At 38.4% G+C, this 14279-nt stretch overlaps 1 long non-coding RNA gene across 1 annotated transcript in view; it reads left to right on the top strand.

Annotated features, from left to right (window-relative positions):
• The window catches only part of LOC136790755 (uncharacterized), a 104026-nt gene extending 93299 nt beyond the window's left edge, over positions 1-10727 (top strand). The window contains exon 3 of the long non-coding RNA XR_010831279.1: positions 10118-10727. This is a non-coding gene — a long non-coding RNA (uncharacterized lncRNA). The remainder of the gene's footprint in view (positions 1-10117) is intronic.
• Positions 10728-14279: the final 3552 nt, after the last annotated feature.

Here is a 14279-nt window from a genome sequence, read left to right as displayed (position 1 = left end):
ACTAATAATCTTATGATAATCATTAAAATCATGGTCTGTGGAATCTGGAGAGATCTATATTCTCCTGTATTTGGAAGGCACTGAAGAGAGTGGTGTGCGGCACTGCTTTTATGGCCCTTGATAGGCATTGGCACAGTGTGGAGAAGTTAAAATATTTTAGGGAAACCAGCTCTGACTAGTACATGTGATGATGCTATGGTCATAATTGTACCCACCTGTAGCTCTTACAAATTCCTTTAAAAAAACACATTAGTCATTGTTACAAATTTGAAAGATTCATCTTCTGGAGGGACAAAAACCGGTCAGACCATTTCTGAGAGGTTTTCAGTCTGACCAGGACAAAGCCTGCCCTTCAGGCTTTTTTTGTACCACGGTGGCCCCGTAAATTTGGGGCAGTGACTCGATCTGTGGGTAATGGGGACTCAAGAGCCCAAAGCACAATGCCGTGCAGTCCTGAAGGTGGTGCACCCCTGAGGCCTGGGCAGGTCTCACCAGCTGCGATGAGTACGTGGCTGCTCTCAGAGGTTCATTCCCCAACGCGCCGTGCAGGTACAGGCTAACCCCATGTTGTACCTGCATGGCAGTGACCGTCAGGACTGGAGGTGTTGGTGTTGGATTTGGATTTCACTTTTAACTTGTTAAAAAAAAAAAAAGAAAGAAAAAGAAAAAGACAAAAGGTTGGAGTGAACAGTTGCAGTAGACATCCTAACTTTCCAGCAGCCACAGCACTTGGGTTGAACCTCAGTGCTCAAAGATTTTCAAGGGCGTTTTCTGAACCTTCGATTGTTAAAACTTGGCCAGTCCACAGAAGCAAGCATTACAGCTCAGATTTTTGTTCCGACTTTTCTGCTCTTAGTGACAAAAGAGCTGGGGGACTGTTTTAAAGGTAATCCCTGAGCACTTATCATTGGCCTTCAGACAGCACAGACTGTTGCTGAGCAAGCAGCCAGCTACAATGTGTAAAACATATTCATTAGAAGTACTGACAGGCTGCAGTTTAGCTCTGACCTCGTGATTAACAGTAGAAAGGAAGGGGTTTGTGTGTGGGGTGAATTTTTAATCTCCACCCAGAAGCTGAGTGAGTAAATCCTGTTAGAAAGAAAAGGATCTGAACACGTGTTTCACACCACATTTCACACCAAATTGTGTCTAGAGATTTTGTTTTAAGTTTGAAATGCCTTAGATAGCACTTTGGAAGGATCTAGGTTTATTGGGAATTAATAATTCAAATCCTTCCCTCCTATATTTAACTTCCCTTACCACTGAATTTCAAAAAGATCATAGTGAAATGCCATGTCACCAGTTGTGGGCGCAAAGGCAGTCTCTACAGGTGCCGTATATTTCGAACCTAATAAAGGAGGTGTTTTCTTCTGAGATATTTTTTATTTTCAGTGGAGAAAAGTGAAGACAAAGCAGAAAACTTCTGCCATTGGAAAGTCAATAAAAAATCTGAGCAATTCAGGATGCCGATGTCTTTGTCCCAAGTTGTGACTTTCAGTTTGTTCAAGAGTGTTTTAATTCTGTAGCTAGGACCAAAAGGCTGAATCCCAACACACATTAAGCTGAGAGATAAAGATACAGATTTTTCATCGAAAGAGCATCTTTATTGTCTGTAATCCATCAAAGAAATAATTTAGAGATTGTTTAAGGTCCTCTGAAAATCTGGAATTTAGCAGGAAATACAAGGAGCCTTTGGAAAGTTTCTTTGCTGAAATTGTGTTGAGAAACCATTTTTTTTAATGTATTTATTTATTCTTTTTAATTAAATATATTATTGTAAACAACCAGAGCATGCAGTTTGAGCACAACTGTTCTTACACCTAAGGAGTAAGAATTTGCAACCTTTGCCTAATGCACTAAAGATGTAACTACATGAGAGATGCTGCTTGAATTCCCAGAGGCTTCCACAGACAATATATTTCAGATGTTTCCATAGGTCTGAGGTAGCCAGAGCTCAGCTCTCTCAAGTTGCCATTGCTGGGGGCAATGCTCTCAGTGAAGTCCAGCCACTAGTAAATAAATCTCTTACATCTACATCTTTTCCGGCTTTTTCTCCAAGAGTACAATTAGTAACAGTAGTAGTTTAAATACTAGGAAATCTGTTGCATAGTTACCTTATGGCCTTTATTTTGAACAGTTAATTGTGGAATGTGGGGTTTTTCTCATTTTGCTTTTTTCCCCCTTTATGTAGCAAAATGTTGTTATAATGAGTTTAATTAAGCGAAAATGGATGTTGGCTTACAATGTTACAAAAGGTTGCTATGCACCAATAAATCATAATTAAATGTATTTAGTGTAATAGTAGGAGTCATTTACAGTCAAGTTGCTCGTAACAAATGTTAATTGTTGCCTTAAATGACAACCCCTTCCAATTATAAAGAAAACAAACCCAAAGCCCAGTTTTGCTAACCAACAGGATGTTTACATTACAAAGAATATCAGTGTTTTATTCATGAGCAGTTGTTCAAAATGGTAAAATGGTACTATCCAGGGTGCCTACAAAGGTTTGAATGTGCCTTATTTTGCTGAAAAACGGTTGCTGATTTTTTCAGTGAAGTATTGTTACGGTTAGGGCAGGGATATCTCATGTGATGTAGAGAAGATGCCACAGGGAAAGTTTCATTGCTTAATTGTATAGGATAAAGCACTTCATGTCGGAGTATGGACTACGTGAACTCTTTTCATTATGAGGTGAGAAATAAGACTTTTAGGGCTCAAATGTGTAACTTGGCAGCATGCAGTGAACACATGCATTGAAGACAATGGGATTATTCAGAGGACTAAGTACCCACACTGTTGCAGCTTTGATAAGCTGTATTATAAAAAACAGCCAACAATTTGTGGGTATACAGTTTGAGAGACAGTCTGTGCTTACACACGTGCTTTTAAATAATGTTCTTTTAAACATCAAAATGTTTACACAGAAGAGCTGTCCATTCCGTCTGTAGGTGTGAGGAAGACTTACGGAGGAGAATGTACTTTTCTATGTGTTTGGAGAACATGTACCATACACAGGGGCGTTGCTATAGTAAGTGCAAAGAAAGACAATAACCCCTGCATACCCAGCTTTCACTATTCTGTGAAAGATACTATGCCACAGCTCCTTTCCCCTCTCCATCACCCCAATGTGCACGCATGCTTTTCTGAAGCATGAAGGACTGGTCATTAGAGCCAAGAAGAAGGACACAATTCTACATTCACTGCAGTCGGTCAGAACACTGTCAGCATCTCCTGTGGCATTGATTTAAGCTTAGACTTTGGGGATCTGTGTTAACAGAGGAGAGGTGCTGCATGTGCAAGCATCGCAGGGAAGAGATAAAGAAAAGAGGACAGTTCAGTATTGTAACATTTGGATTTGAGTCCTATCTATACACAAGGTACAAGAAAGCTTCAGTGTGGAACAGTGTGTTGTCATTATACCAAATATGTAAAATTAGAATTGTTTTATTTATTTCTTTGTTTGTTGGTCTCAGTTCTTCCAGTCTTCACAATAAACAATTCTGGGAGAGAGGGATTAGAAGCAGCTGCAGGCCTCTATGTGATCTGAAGGGCACAGTAGGAGTATAAGGAATTTAAATATCATTCATTTTCTTTTCCTTTGCTCCTCTTCCCCCCTCCTTCCCCATGCCATTCTGCATGGGAAACAATCAGTCATTCAGAGCCACAGACAATGACCCCCTACCTTTCCCAGCCCGTATCTAAAAATCCTTTGGCAAAGCAGGCCTGGACTCCAGCTAGCTCAGCCCTGCTGGAAGTCACATTCTGCACTGTAGGACACTGGGGTTCATGAATCACGAGCCTCCACTGTACACCAAGTACCTTCAATCAGTTGTCAGAAACACTGGCTGACCACTGCTTGAGCACTCTATATACTTACACTTTTGTTTTAATGCCTTTTCAGTTTTCACAATGAGCCTGTGGAACCTCGCTGGAATTGAGTTCCTTTCTGATTAAAATTACTTTTCTTTAAAGCCAGATTTGCAGCAGGGATGCCAGCCTGAAGGGCCCAGTATGGCAAGGATACACTTCTGATGACTGATATAACTTCACTTCCTTGATGATTATCCCAAATAAATCTTGTTGGTATTTTCAGCCATGATGCAGATGCCCTTTACATCCATATAAATCTTCAGGTCAAGGAGAAAATTAGCCAAGTCTAGGCATTGATCTTGTGAGGTAAATTGTACCTAGGCAGCAGGGGCTCCATTGATAAACAATGAAGCAATGCAGATAACTTACCAGCTTACTTTTAATCAATGCAGCTTCTCACAATGTATTATCCCAGCAATGGGTCTAAATCACTGTGCACTATAAGAGTTGTTTTCAAAACCTTTTAATCTAATTGGAAAATCTTCCTTTCTACTGGTAATAAACACTCACTAAACTGTCTCCACCTAATTGAGCTGTAGTAATTTATGTGAGCTCCCCACTGTTTTTTCTCCCTTTAATCAGACAGACTGCTTTATGTCTTTAACTAATGAAACCTAAGACTGCGCCAAGTAGATCTGATCAAATGTCACTACTAAATAAATCTTCATTAGCACTGACTTGTCCTGCATCTTCCCCATGTCCCACTTCATCATTAGCTCAGAGCAACATCATCATAGGAAGGTGATGGCCACTACTTTATTTACATATATAATCAAGCAGTAGTCATCAATGTCACACCAAATAAGAACATGGAAAGGTGATGTATCAGAACTTTGTGTCAGGGTTTAATAATAACTGCACTGATGCTCTTTTCCTAGAAAGATCTCAGTACCCTAGCCATCTTAGAAATGCCACCAGCTGCCATGTACATTCATGGAAATTTTTCCTTCTTGTACTAACAATTCAGATCAGTTCTTCCCCTTGTATAAATAATTATTCCTCCACACCTAATAGAGTTACTCAAGCTGTCTTGGGTATCAGGAGCTGTGTCAATGATCTGAATGTATGACCTAGCTCAAACCATTGGTTGGTATTGTTGGATACTAACCTAAGCAGCAATTGTTGTTACTAAGTAGAATAGTAAAAAGTGGCATTCTGGTGTCTGCACAGGTAGACGAAGAGATAATCATCCAAGGTAGGATGATATTTATCATCCTTTTACCCCTAAAGTTATGGGAGAAAGAAAGGCAAACCGCTCCTCCATGAGGCAAAACAAAGCAAAAACTTGATGGTGCAAAAAATATTTATTTCAACAAATGAGAGGTGAACATTAAATGTTGTAACAGAATTAGTGGCAGGCAATGGTATCTGAGAATCTAAAGATGCCTATAGGTGCTAAGTAAAATTACAAAAATGTGGAAAAAAACATTTTCTGGATTTTCTTCATTGACATATGTGACTTCTTCACACATTAAAAATGAGAATTGCCAAAGAATATGCTCAGAATACCAGTTGTAAGTATTTCAGTATGTTCTCACCATTAATGCTGCTTATAAAGTTTATTCTGTACTGTCTTTCACTGGAAAGTCAGTGGGAATAAATACTTCAGAAAAATCTTTATGTGGCTCTTCAAACATTTAGTAAGTGGTAAAAGACAAAAAAAAAGAAAAAGAAAAAAAATGGGAATGTGAATACTGGTATACATTCATATCCCATGTGGAAATGGGATGAGAGCTGAATGATGAGTTGTGAAATGTGCATTGAAATGGAATTGAGGGGGCAGAGGCTGTGATGACAAAGACTTAAAGTTGGTGAACAAGAAGAAGGCAAGAAGCAGATCATGGTGGCTAGTGATATGGCCAGATAGGTTGAAAAAGAGGATAATTTTGGTAATGGAGTTTGTCAGAGGTCTGGTGTCTGGCAGGTAATGAAGACAGGACAAAGATGTTGGCAGACGTGCATCCACCCACACATAGTTTTGCATGTTGTTAACATGTTAATTTGAGGAGTAAATAGAGCCACATCTGATATAGCTTGGTGTATTCCTTGAGAAATCATTTTGCAGAGTGCACACACTGGATGGAATTGCACCTGATAAACTCTGCAAATATTTTCTGTCTACAGCAGTTATCGGTAATAGCTAACCTAACTTTCTATACGTGAGCATGTCTGAGCAAGTCATGTGTCTGACTGTCTTTCATAAACAACGTGTGTGAGTGCCCTTCTGAGAAGACCTCTAGTCCCTTCTGCAATCAAAATCTTTCACAACATTTTTCAGCGTATCAACATATCAAGTGCATGGAGTGACAGCACTTGAGTGGAGGTGTGAAAAGAGGAGACAGGACAAGGATGCATAAACCAATACTTTCATACCATGAGATGGACAGTGAAGAAAAATCTTAGGTTTGAGAGAGAGTGTTCATTTAGGCCTTTGTTTGCTATTTGTAATTTTTGTAATTATTCATCAAGGGATAACATTTCCCAAAGTTAATATTAGACTCTGGAATGTGTTTAAAAATCATTGTTTGTGCTTCCATCCTTGACAGATGGAAAATATATAAAATAAAGCTAAGTTATAGTTAACTTTGAAGAACGGTTGGAGCCTGGCCAGAATTTTGTTTTTCAAAGGGAAGATTTTAGCTAGAGATAGCTCTGTTCACTTGAATTCCCAAGGGTTTTATATTGTGTAGCTCTAATCCAGAAGATAAAAGGAAAATTCACAGGAGATGATTCATATTATAGAAGTTATTTAGGTCCTGTTTTTCTTTAATCATGATAAATAATATTGGTTCTGTTGTACAAAAATACTCTGCAGATAGAACATTGTTTAAACGGTGAAGATAAAAGTACATTTGCTAAGTACACTTGGAAAGGCAGGAACAGGTGGAGATTTAGAAAGAGACATACCTGTTATCCTGTGGTTAATATCGTTCCTTTGTTATACTGAATACAACACCTACATCTATCAAGTATATTCCAGAAGGTCTTGACATCTGTTAGGCATATTCCAAAAGGGCATGGTTTTAACGTGGAAATCATTTTGCCCTGAAATGGATACAGTGACTTGGGTTATTGAAAGCACTGATGACTAAGGTTATATTTGGACCAAGTGTGCTGCATCTCATAATAGCTAGTGTTTTGTGTTGGCAAGAAAGGATTACAGTGGATCCTCTAATCAGTGCTGAGTAAGGATAGGTTTCTGTTCTGTCAAGGCAAAATAAAATAAAATAAAACTACTTTCAGAAGTTCATGAAGACAGCTGAGCTGTTCTGTAGCAACAGCAGAAGTCCTAAAGATTTGGAAGGCTCCATGACCAGAAAATGTTACATATATACATACTGTGTGTATGTATGTAAGAGAGAGGATATGTAATTTCATGTCGTGACTCATGTTATAGCCTTGTGTTACACCTATTCCACTGTAAGAAGGGAAATTACCTTGCCTTCAGATACTTGCTATACACATATGACAGTTGAAAAAAATTGTATATGTAGTTTCCGAGAAACAGACATCACAGAATTCTGTTCATACATAATTCATCTTTCTTGGCTATTATCTGATTTTTAAAGATGGCATCCAGCATATCCAGTAAAAAATGCATAAGATACATTTGGGCTAATTGCTTGCCAGTCTCGGTTTTAACTTGTTTTCTTTTTTTCTGGTTTAGCCTACTGGATGTGAAAAAGATGCTCTGATCAACTCAAGTGTGCATGCAAACAGAATCAGCAGAATAGAGAATGCTTTACAGCTTATGCTGTGCAACTCGAAACCTGGAATCTGTAAGTCAAAGGTGCTGTTTTATTTCTTTTTCAATGAGGGACCAGAGAAAAGGATGAACTACGTCATGATCAAAACCCATTTTTCTACTGTTGCTCCTTAATATACTATTCTATGTAATATAAATGCTATAATAAATCATACTTTTTGTTTGTTCCATGTCTTGGGGTCAATGTGCAGCACACTCTGCAGAATTGGCTTTTATATTTTGTTTCAGTGAAAGCCTGTGAATATGCTCCAGCCACCTTATCAGACAGTTTGTTCTGCTCAGCTAAGCAAGCCATGCAAGTGTGCCTTAACTAAATTATCTGCTGCAAGTCTGTATTGGTGTCATTCCTGTAAAGGCTCCTCCATCTGCTTTGTTTCATTCCCTTTCTTGTGTCTTTTATCCTACTCCTTGGTCATTAAAAGTAGATGAAAACAAATATAATCATGAGATCAAATTTTGTAGAGTTTATTCCAGCAAACATCTCTGATAGAAATGTCAAAGCACTTCCAATTCAAAGAGCAGGGCTTCCTCACCTAAAGTGAAATTATTAAAACAAGCAGCATTCTTTGCCTTCAAGTATTAGGATTACTAATTTTAGAGACACACCTCTGTCAGCTCTTCTCCCTAGTTTTAAAGAACTGTACAAGAGAAGTTACCAAAGCTCTGGTTTTGATAAAGAAAAATTGTAACAAGTAGATCACTTCATTAATAGGACTTATTTAAAACTCAGCTGCTAGGAATATACTGTGAGTAGGTCTGTTGGAAGGAAGAGCTGAACAGTGAGACTGGGAAGACTGGAAAGAAGGAGAGACCAGTTCTTTAAAAATAATTATACAGCTACATAAAGTTATTTAATTCTTTTATTTCTTTTGATTATCTGAACCACCCTAAGAATACATTGCTAAACAGTCTTTGGGGCAGAGTATGAGAAGGGATTCCCAGATGGCCTGTGAGACTAACAGCATGAAGAGCTATAACTGAGCAGTCATCAGGCAGTCCTCTTGGAGAGCAGAGTTTAGCAAGAAGTATTCTGGCAAGTATGAGAGAACACTTCTCTTTGATAAGGCATATCATCAAGCCAACGAAATAAAGATAGTTGGGTGAAAATTTGCAGGACATTTTTGTTTTGCAGTGGACCCAAAAATGTTATCTTGTCTTAAAAGTGAAGAAAATTTACATCTTTAATCTCTCTCGGAAATATTTTTCTTTCCAAACGCAACTTCTAGTCAGACTTCAGATAAAAAGTCATTTTGTGTTTATTACTTAACTACTGCTATGCTGGTCTGTTTTGCAAAATCAGAGAGAAAATTCAAAATTTCTCATATGTGCGAGCTTCCATGAACAATGTTTGCTTTGTCATATGATGAAAAGAGAAACTAACTGTTAAAGTTGGATCCAGGTTTGACCTGACTTGGAAGACATCCGTCAAACAATCAGTGCAATGGTTTGGTTCAATACAGAGACAGACATCTGTTGTCAACATCTAAAGCATTGTTGTTTTTTTTGTTTGTTTGTTTGTTTTGTTTTTAATTATTATTATTATTCTGTGTGTGTTGCAGGAAGGGATTTCAGATCTACTTGGAGTATGATAAAAACACAATAATAAGTAATTTCTTTAACAGATTTTTTGTTTTGTTTTGTTTTGTTTTATGGTACAATTAGTGACCTTGGAAAGGTTTGGAAGTTACTCTGATTTCAGATATCAAAGTCTAAAGAGATTTCATAATCTTTGCCTAAATAAACTGAATATCTTGATTCCACAAAATTTTCTGTTTGATTAGGCTTGTCAGAATATTCTTGGCAATTCTTTTTCATAATTGGATCGAACATAGGATTAGCAGTTTTCCTTCTACACTGTTTTATGATTTCTGATTTTATTACTTAATCCAGTCTGCTCAAATCAATGGGTTCATTCCCATTCAGGATAATGAGTTTTGGTCTGGAGTTCTCATGAATAATGAAATCTCCATTTCATTTATATTTTAAGGAGTTTTTTTTTTTCCCCTATTTTTTTCAGTTAAAAGTTTCAACAGAAACACTAATACTTTGGGTGAAGGTTTGTACTATTTTCTGATGCTGTGCTCTATACTTACTCTCTTATCCCTAGCTACTAAACTTCAACCGGGGCAGTCTTGTCATAGCCAGTTTTGTATTTGTTAATACTATGGAAAGGGTATATCTCTTTTCACTTTGCTTTCCCCAATAAAGTGTGTATTATGCCCTAAACAATGCCATTAAGCTCTAAGCAGAAAATACAACTAATTGTTTCTGGTTCACACAAATGTAATTACAAAGGGTAATAGGACATCTCCTTGCATAATCTAGTTCTGAATCAATAAACTGGAAAAAATATTTACCATACCAATTTACACTTAAAGTTATAAATACTGTTATAAATACTGTTTGACATTCTTTTTTTTTTACAGTTTCAAGGCTGTTTAATTATTTGTTTATAATGTACTTTTCTTCCTTATTACACAGTACTTATACACTTCTGTTAAAGAAGGCAAGCAAGCCCTTTTGGAATTAATAAGCATTAGCAATATCTCACGGTGGGAGAAAGAAGCCCAGCTGTCAACTTTTCAGTGGGATATCTACAGTTCAGAGCACATCAGTCCACAGTCAGTGCGCATTTTCTAAAGAAATTTCATCTGCATAGGTAAATATGAAATCAATATTTAAATATTTAGTGAAAGATTGAATAGAAGATTGAGTGATGGTATGATTGACAGGTGTAAAAGCATTTTCATTGTGAAAATTATTGGTGTTACAGGGATCTTCCATCTGCCGGAGAAAAGTCATAATAAACTGGAAATTACAGGTGAACTAGTCTGATTGAAAAGCAGCACTGATCTGTCGCAGTGAGCAGCACAAACTATGAAAGGGGTGGCTACTAGACCACCTAAATGAGGCATGCTCTGCCTTTGGTTCTTCAGATGAAAGCTTGAGGTGCAATAAATTTCACACACCTTTCCACGTATAAATCTTAAACATCCTCACTTGAGTTAATTTCCTAGGCTCCTTTTACAGTCAATGGAGAGAAACAGATACTTTCAGCCAGTGATTCACCTTACAGATTATCCTTGAATGAGATGAGCCATGCCTTAGATGTGCCTCTCCAAGTATCTAAATCTGGTTGAGACGAATCTTGCCCAAATGGCTTCTCTGAAATATGATTCAGACAGGCTTGGGCAACTGGAGTCAGAGCTGGGCTGGTGAACAAACTTTCCAGCCTGAGTGACCCTTCATGGTTGCTTGTGAAGAAAGACCATTGGGCCTGCATGCCCTTAAACTCTGTGAAGTGCCAGAATTTGACATCATACACCCAAAAATGCTCCCTTAGCTTTTTATAAAGTACATAAGAAAATCACTGTATGTCTTTTTATCTCCAACTTAATTGAGACACGTCCAGATTTACCATACTCATAGATGTTGATGTCATCTGTATATATGTATAATTATGAAGAAAGAAACTTAATACCAAAGAAAGTAAAATTATGTGTATTATAATGATTATAGAAGAGAACATAAATATAAAATTGAGAAAATTTACTATGTAAGTGGAAGGCTTCAATTTTTATGTTCCCACATTATATATCATTACAATTCTATCCAGCTGTTCATTCCTTGAAACTTGGTTAAAGTGCTATATTTAAAGATTTATGGACTAGTTTCCTTACAAGTATAGTATATAATTATCTGTGACTTACAGGCAGAATATGACAAAACAGAATCACTGTCACTGGTGCCTTGGAAATAAAAGGTCACACTATATTTATATTTGCTTGAGTTTATGGTGTCCTGAACATACGAATTTGATAAAATATAGTGCAATAATATTTTTTGAAATTCACAGAATACTCTGGAACTAAATGTCACTGATCAGCTATTCTTTGGGAATCACAAGAATTCATAGCTAGCTATATATATATTTTTTTCTCTGAGTTCCTGTGTGCCTATTTTGTGTCAGTTCTTGTGGATACCTAGGTCTCATAAAAGGATAGATTCATATCATTATTTACAACCTTTAAAAGTAAACTAGAAATGTTTTTTTTCTTTAATTTAATTTTATTTTGTCTTTTCCAACATAAAATAAAGCTGACTTGTAAAATATACGGAGCAAAGATGATGTTTCAGTTCAATAAATTTGCACAACTCTTAGCACAGTGGATCTTGCTCCATAACTCAGATTAGTAAATAGACAGCACTGGAAATGTGCAATAGTAATTGATAGCAAACTAATAGCAAACCTCATTCATACTGAGCAGCAGCACCATCAAGGAGCCAGAGCCACATCCACAACACCTATGTTTAAGCTGATGCACTCAGTGATCAGGCTCTGATGTTCTTAACAGTGAGAGAGAGAGGGCCAGTGGAGGACCAGTTGGGGCTTCAGGAGCCAGAAACTTCGAATCCCTACGTAACACTCAGATAGCTTTTATTTGGGCATTTTTCATCATGTATGACAACACGAAAGAAGGAGCATATACACACTTTATGAGTACGCGACTCTCATTTACTAGTACACGCAGTGATGGATGGGACAAGATTGTGAGTGGACTGCACATTAATGTGTTCACCACCACCAAGTGCACTCTTCTTATGAGCTGCTGATGGCCAGGCTGCTGGCAGTCAGATGTAAGGGCTGGTCCTCTCATATGTTGAGTTACTTACTGCCTTCTGACTCTTTTTCCTTAGGTTTTCATATCTTTTCTGTTGGTAGCTTTCTCTTGAGTTACTATTGCAACCAACACATGGTCTCTTAATTACACACTAGTGCAACAGCAACAGCTCAACACCACCTTATTTCAGTAAAGCACGGTTATACAGCGGATCTTAACAAAAATGGGCCCTAGGTATGCAGGAGCTGAGCAGATCAAGATTGAATGAGCCACAGGTTGCAGCTAGTGTTGAAGAAGAGGCCCATAATGCAGAAAATATGTAGTCTGCCAGATAAGGAAACCTGCTTTGGGGACCTCTGAATATTTTGGATTTGGTTCACTGGTCTTTTCTGGCCAAACTCCCAAACAGAAAACCAGGTCATGCTGGCCATGCTTTTGCACTGTACATCCAGCCTTTTGAAATGTTGAAAAATGTTCAGCTGGTCAGCTTTTATCTTGAATTTAATTCATGCCATGGAATATATCCAGACTGTTCTCATTCCCCTACTCCTTTCTTCCCCCACCTCCAGTGTCAAGATACCCTCACGTCACTTACCGATTCCCAGCTTATGCATTAGGGCCTGAAAAACTGAACTGTAGTTGGAGAGATAAAAATAGCAATCCCCTGTCATTTACCAGCTTGGCAGGCCTCCCAGCCAGCCCTGCACAGATTGCTCTTCCTGCCTTTGCTCTGAGTGTATCGCACGCAGCAGCGGCATCAGGGCACACTTGGCATGGCTTTGCTTGGCTACTACGAAGAAATGCTTTTACTGATGGTGTGTGACGTGAATCAGAATCACACCATCTAACATAAGGACTGGTGTGGCTGGCCACCATTTCAATGACTCTCTGCTCTAATCATCCCATCCACATCCTTTCTTGTCACTCTACAATGGTTTCTTGTACTTTAATGTCAGAGGCTGGGTCAGCAAATCCCAGTCATGGATTCACACCTTTTCCAGGAATATGTGGGCACATTTCCTTGTTTTGTTCTCTTAGAAGTAACACCACTGACACTTCTGTGCCAAATCTGCCAAGGTAGCGACTTATGTTTGCCAGGGGCTATGATCACCTGTGATGCTGAAGACCAGAGTGACAAAATGGTGACAGGTCATTTAAATATAGGATATTTTTTGTCTAGCTGGAGATAGAACAATAATTTTCTTCATTCTCATGCGGAGTTTCATGCGGAGCTGTGTATGGACCTGCAAGAGATCAAAGTACATGACCATATTCTACAGCCCAAGGGGTGAAAAGAACGAAAAAGGACTACAGAGATGAGCAAAATGAATGTGCCAGGAGTACGAAGAGGCACAGACAAATGAAGACGTGTGGAGGAAACCCAGGTGCTATCAGCTGCACTGCTGAAGCTGAATGCTGGGGTTCTCTTCATGAGAGAGGGTTGGCAGAAGATAATGCATGTGAAAAGAAAGAGTGCAAGTGATCAGAAGAGATCAGCAGTATCTTCCACCTCCTCAAATGTCATGCATTTATCCTCCAGTATTCATTTTACATCATTTTTCAATCTCCTAGAGAGCACACCATATCATACAGCCTTCACAATGATCTTGGCTTACATCTGCTTTCTTTGTTATTTTGGACATGAGCATAGACTTGTCTGTTATCCTTTCTTTTTTTTTTTTTTTTTTCTCCTCCATTTGCTTTTGTAGGGAAACAAACAAAAAAACCAACAAACAAACAAAAAAAGGATCATTCTGCCAGGAGAGAGGGGATTGAGCTGTCAGGTCATATGTGCAACCTGACGAAAGTACTTGTTGAAAGACGTGCACAGTAAAGGCTTCAGCTGAACAGACAGTGCCACAGTAGCTTTGCGGGCATCCAGCGGAGATTCATCACAGTGGAGTCACCTGCAGCAGAATTGCTACCTCAGGCTCTGGGGGTGGCAGCTGCTGTGCTGAGCCTTCCTGCTTTCAGCCATCTACTTTTTCCTCCACCTTGTTTTCATAAATGCTGGGCAAGGT

Source organism: Anser cygnoides, chromosome 4 (genome assembly GCF_040182565.1).
Source record: "Anser cygnoides isolate HZ-2024a breed goose chromosome 4, Taihu_goose_T2T_genome, whole genome shotgun sequence".
In the NCBI taxonomy this organism is placed as follows: Eukaryota; Metazoa; Chordata; class Aves; order Anseriformes; family Anatidae; genus Anser; species Anser cygnoides.
Note: the sequence above shows the minus strand (reverse complement) of the source record. Positions and strands in the feature narration are given on the sequence as shown.